Source organism: Bidens hawaiensis, unplaced genomic scaffold (assembly GCF_021521415.1).
Source record: "Bidens hawaiensis isolate Kalapana, Puna unplaced genomic scaffold, B.hawaiensis_p1.1 tig00055845_1, whole genome shotgun sequence".
NCBI classification, from domain to species: domain Eukaryota; kingdom Viridiplantae; phylum Streptophyta; class Magnoliopsida; order Asterales; family Asteraceae; genus Bidens; species Bidens hawaiensis.
Genome location: NW_027500058.1, coordinates 34,731 through 40,977, shown reverse-complemented (window position 1 = coordinate 40,977; position 6,247 = coordinate 34,731). Strand labels below are relative to the sequence as shown.

At 31.8% G+C, this 6,247-nt stretch overlaps 1 long non-coding RNA gene across 1 annotated transcript; it reads right to left on the bottom strand.

Moving 5' to 3' along the window:
- Positions 1 to 4,572: 4,572 nt before the first annotated feature.
- Positions 4,573 to 5,827, bottom strand: LOC143601186 (uncharacterized). Its single transcript, XR_013147608.1, has 2 exons — positions 5,624 to 5,827; positions 4,573 to 4,846 (listed from the first exon to the last, which is right to left on the bottom strand). It is a non-coding gene; the product is annotated as an uncharacterized LOC143601186 (long non-coding RNA).
- Positions 5,828 to 6,247: the final 420 nt, after the last annotated feature.

The window sequence follows — 6,247 nt, the reverse complement described above, 5'->3', positions numbered from 1 at the left end:
TTCTTGTAATTTTTGTGAGCATACAAGTCTTACAACTTTTTGTTTTTAAATCAAATGCTGGAATTAAACCATCTCTAGACATATCATACATTTTCCTATAATTAACATGACCTAAACGAGCATGCCATAACATAGAGTCATTAACCACTAGTGTGTTAGATGTTATAAAATTAGAATATGGTGCTGCTAAACGTACCCCCCCCCCTTACACCATTTTTACTAAATATACTCCCCCCTAAACTTATTACATCAATTACTATTAGCTCTTAACATTATTTATATACATATTAGTCCCTACAACATTTTTTTTTACTTGATAATCTCCATTACATATATCAAATTAAAAACTATCAAGTATTACTATTAATTTATTTTTTAATATTAATATTGTAAATATTTGTAATATCTTTTTTTAAATTTTAATAGCATATATATTTATAATATTCTTATTTTAGCCTAACACATTTTTAATGCATACTCTGAAATGATTTATTTTATTGTTTGGATGATTATTGTATTAATATAGATTTGAAACCTTAATCTTAACTATAATCAACCTGTTGACGCAACTTAGTGAGCCAAATGCAACACATGAAATCAAATCCTTCACTTTTTGACTTCAAATGTTAATACACAACTAACTGGAATTGTAGGTGAGCATGTCTTTAATTAGTTTGTAGAAATTTAAGGGTGCTGCTAAACGTAACCCCCACCCCCCCCCCCCCCCCTCTTGCACCCTAAACCCGAAATTTAAACCTTAAACCCGAACACTAAACCCAAAAACCTAAACCTTAAACCCGAAACCCTAAACCCGAAACCCGAAATCATAAAAAAAATGCAACTTGTAAAAAAAATAATCTGAAATCCTTAATTTTGTGCTAATTTTTTAATTATATGATTTCAATGGTTAATATGAAAGTTGGTTTTTCCAAGGGGGGTATGACAAGCAACCAGGGAGGTACGTTTAGCCTGACCCAATAAGAATTCTCTACTGGAACTTTTTTATGATCAATATTTAATTTAAACATTCTATTTCTACTACAATAATAACCAAAACCAATAAACATGCCACATTTAGATAACACATATTTATTAGATTCATACACTTGCTAGTATCCTTCACAATTTAAACAAGTACCACTAACTAGATTCTTACGAAGTTTAGGTACATACACATCTACTAATTTAATAGTTTCCCCAGAAGTAAAAGACATATTAACAACACCAACACCACATATAGGTTGACTCGAATGATCTCCCATATTGACAAAAGATCCATCATCTATCGGTGTAAATTTTTCGAACCAACACCTCTTTACAATAGTGACTTGTTGCACCCGAGTCAACCAACCATTCATTTTCATCATCCTGTACAAAAAGGATTGAGGAATTAGTGAACAATAATAATTCTTGACTGAATTATTAAGATTAATAATTTACCTTCATTTTCCGAAGCCGGGTCTTTACACCCGTTACCAACCCCACTAGTTCCACCACCAATGTTGTAAATTTTGACTCGACAATCACGTTTCAGATGTCCCGGTTTGTGACATCTCCAGCAAACCAAATCCTTATATTTCTTATTCGGTTTATTGTGAGAAATAAACTTGTGTTTGATCCCTTTTCCTTTGTTGGTACAAGCCTTTTTTATCTTCAACCATATGAACAGAAGGCTGTCCAGATTGTTCGGAGGGATGTCCAGATTTAACAGATTCAATTTTCCCTTTACCATTGCCATTTTCTTGTAATCGAAGAGATTCTTCAATACGCAAATGACTTCCCAATTGAACCATAGACATCTCCTTTTTTTGATGTTTTAAAGTATGTTTATAATCTTTCCATGAAAATGGTAATTTATCAATTACACTAGAAACAGCAATGGACTCGTCCATATTCATATTATGTTGTGTAAATTGACCAAGGATACGAACAAGTTCATTATATTGTTCCATTACGGATAGAGAATCTACCATCTTATAATTATTAAAATCACTTACTATGAACTTTTTAGAGGATGCGTCTTCTGCAATATACTTGGATTCAAGATCATTCCACAGTTCTGTTGCACTTCCCACATGTTGATAAATATCGAACAGAGAGTCCGACATACCGTTCCGTATATGACCCCGACATATGTAGTCGTCCTTTTCCCACCTGTTCCGCCTCCTGACTTGTTCCAGTGTGGAATTTTCATCAATTTCAGGAACATGAGTAGATAACACACACACCACCTTCAATGTTGTTAACAGAAAATGCATCTTTTTCTGCTAATGACGGAAATTGTTGCCATCAAATTTGTTCAATTTGTTGATATTGGATGTCATCTCTTTCACAGATTCAGCCATGAATATGAAATTGTTAATCAAGATTGTTAGAAATAAGAGTAGAAAAAGAAGATTGTAAAAGAATAGAGACTGGATTATTTAGTAAATCGTGTATGAAATCACTTTCCTTGATTAACAATTCGACCCTAATTGCCTGGGTTACACGAATTTTATTCTTGGGACAATCTACTAAAACAACTATGATTGAAGGCAATCAATCAGAGTCCAAAATTTGAAAATTGTAAATCGTTTGTGTTACGAGAGAGTGCCAATATATGACCAAAACCATAAATGCAAAATTGTCGTTAGCAAACGATTTTCTTTGTTTTTGATAACTACCAGAAGTAGTTATCCTTATCCAACTAATTATGGATTTCAAAAAACTAAAACCACGTTTCCTAAGGAATCTATAAGAAATATAATAACAATATGGTTTTATTAGATTAATATTAATTAATATATCTATATTACCTTAAATCAAAATCATAAATATTAATTGAAATCAATATATTATAAAGCGTTTAATATGTTAGTGATAGAATTTAAATTAGTCTTACATACAAGTGTGCACTCTGCACAAATCCGGTTGCATCAGATCATAATTTAAATTCTCATTGACACTCGTGTTTATTCCAGTTACATAAAATAGCAAGTGACACTAAAATCACTAACAAAATCTTCAAAAGTCTATGAAATTTCAATCACGTATATCATACACGTTAGGTAATTATAGGAATTACAGCGCCACACGCAAAAATACCCGACATGACGATTGGTGAACACAAAGTTAATTCTTAATCATGCTAAATTTAAACAAGTTGAGTATATAGCTTAAATAAAGAAACTTGTTCCTAGGTGCACCATCAAGTATTTAAATAAAGTCTTAATCATGCTAAATTTAAATTAGTTGAGTATTTAAACTAGTTAAGTCTAGTCTACCATCAAGTAAAAGAAACTGGTTCCTAGATGTTGCATGCATGCTAACCAAAGTGCATGAGCACATGCATTAACCAAATTCAAGACTTTCACGACTTAGTGATCAGTGTGAAAAAAGAGGGAACTAACTTTATCCTAGGATGAAAGGGATTATAAAAGAGTATTATTCTAAATTTGGATTGAGAAAAGTCAACAATGAGAAATTATATACCAGCCATACCATTCTTACCCAACCCCCCCCCCCCCCCCGGCGATTTTTGGGTGAAAAGGGACGGGGCGGATTGTTATTGTCGCCTAACTTGTGAGAAAATAATAATATTTATTAATTTGACCGTTTGACAACGGTCAACAATAAAAAATAATAATAATTAAAACAATATATTTATATATCTATATAAACATAAACCTTATTCTCCATTTCATATCCATTTCATATTCATTTCATATCCTTTTTCTCCATTTCACATCTATATAAACATACACCTTCTTCAAAAAATCTAACAAAATGAATCCTACAAACAACCTGAACCAACCGAATTCTATGGAACTCACCGCTACCCTGAGAGAAATCATCAAAAAACACAAAAAGTGTGTCGTGGAACTCAACGAGACCATGAGGGAAAGCAACAAACAACACGAAAAGATTGCCGCTGTGTTGAAATTGCGGGAAATGAGTGAAGAATACGAATCCCTCAAAGCGGCCGGGTTACACGAAGAGGCCGTATTATTGCAACGACAACGAATTGAAAAAATGCACGAATATTATGGATATTAGTTTTTTTTTAGTTGTGTATTTTTTTTTTATTTTTAGTTATGTATTTTTTTTAGTTATGTATTTTTTTGTATTTCTTTTTAATTTTAATGCATTTTTATTTAATTATTTAAATAAATTGGTTTTAATTTGTTTAGTTTAATTATAAAAAGAAAATAAAAAAAATATACTGTGGACCCAATTTGTAGCCCCTACACCATTACACCCCAAAAACAAATTCTCACTCCTTGCTGACTGGGCACCATGTGCCACAACTCGCCCCCATTTATAGCCCCCCACCACGCATAACCTAATATACTTATACCAAATAGGTAGGTGGAAAAGTCAAGAATAGTAAAGCACTTATAAACCACATTTCTTTTGTACCTTCCATCCTCAAAGGTTTGTACCCACACACATATATAACTAGCATGGGTTGTTGTAATACACATATTTGTAGTTATATAAAGATCCTTAAGAACTAAAAAGGAAAATTTTACACTCTGTTCCCGAGTTTCATTTAAAGAGAGAAAGAAAAGGAAAAAAGAAAAGAAAGGAAAAGAAAGGAAAACAAGTGATGTTATTTCATGTTCTCCAGTTAAATGGAAATGAAAGGAAAGTTAACATTTTATGTGTTCCCTAGTTGAGAAGAAAAGAAAAGAAAAGAAAGTCATAACTTTACCATTATACCCTTAGGTAAAATTAAAAAGAATCCATCACATTCCATTCTTCATTATTCGTTTCTGTACCGATGGTTATGCTCTCTAGTCTCTAACCTCTATAGTCTCAAACTAGTCTTTAACTATCCATATTTTGACATGCCCACTGGTGCGGCCTAATAGTTGCAGCATTACATAAAAATTCGTTTATATAACAAAACTTGCTATAACAGAAGCTTGGCCATTAGTTAATGGTTATGCACTTATGCTAATGTTCATCACATATGGCATTGGAAGAATCATTTGAAACAATTGTAATCTATTGAGTCAGATTCACAGCGAATAACGACTCAAAATTATAAGAAGCCTTATGTCTCGTCTATACTATTACCATGTAAATGTTTCAAATAATTTAACAACTAAAACCTATAATCTCTAGTCACAAAGAAAACAATATAAATTGAGCTATGAGTTGTATTCTGTTCAGCATGTATGTCTACTTTTTATTGTTCCTTTACTTCTCAAATAATATCAAACAACAAGGTGCAGCAACTATATGGTTTTCATCATAGTTTATGCATATATAAACTAGGCCACTCAGATTATGCTACTTTTGCCATGAAGAGAAGTCATATCTCCTAATCTCAACTAACTAAACAGGAACGAAAGATCATAAAGAGAAGATAATACTTCAACTCATATCAAAAATACTTATAAAAAGTCCAAAAAACAAAAACAACTCAAAAACTAGATCAATAAGAAAAAATATGTAAATTAAACCTATTCAATTCTAGCAATGAACACAAAAAATATGTAAATTAAACTAAAATTTTCGTCTGATTCAATAAGAAATCAACTTATTGAACCTATTCAATTCTAGCAATGAACACAAAAAATATGTAAATTAAACTAAAATTTTCGTCTGATTCAATAAGAAATCAACTAACTCTCACCGGGCTGAAATCAAAAACAACTCCGCATACGCTTTCTGAGTTCCTTCAGCTTGTGTTTGTTCATCTTCTTCTTCACACCACCAGCCCCAATCCCTAATTCATCGCTAGAAATGGCTACATGGTAAATCAAATCCAGAATAATACTCAATTGGATAAAGAAACAAATCAAATGCGAAGCTAGGGTAAATAGTTAACAAATTGAAGAGGATTAGAGTTTGATTCGTAAGTTTTTAGGGAAGAAGGGGATCAGAACGAGTGGATATTTGTTGAGGGTAATATGGTAATCAAAAGTTTCAAAACCCTTTTCTTTTTTCTTTCCATCTAATTCCGTCCAATTTGGAGAGAAAACAATTAACACTTGAGCCCTTTTTCTTTCCATTCCTATCTTTCCATTAAAAAACTCAGAAAAACTCTTTTCCTCTTGATTCTTCTCACTTTCTTTTCCTTTCTCTTAACGTTAGAGACACTAAAGGTTTTTTTAAAAAAACTCTTAAATAGACCGCCTATAGCACTACAGGCCGCCTATTAAAGGGTGTTTTTAAAAAAAAAACCCACTCTTTTGTCTTATTATGTTTTTTATTTTTAACTTTTTGTATTTTTTTTTTCTTTTTATGTTTTATGTTT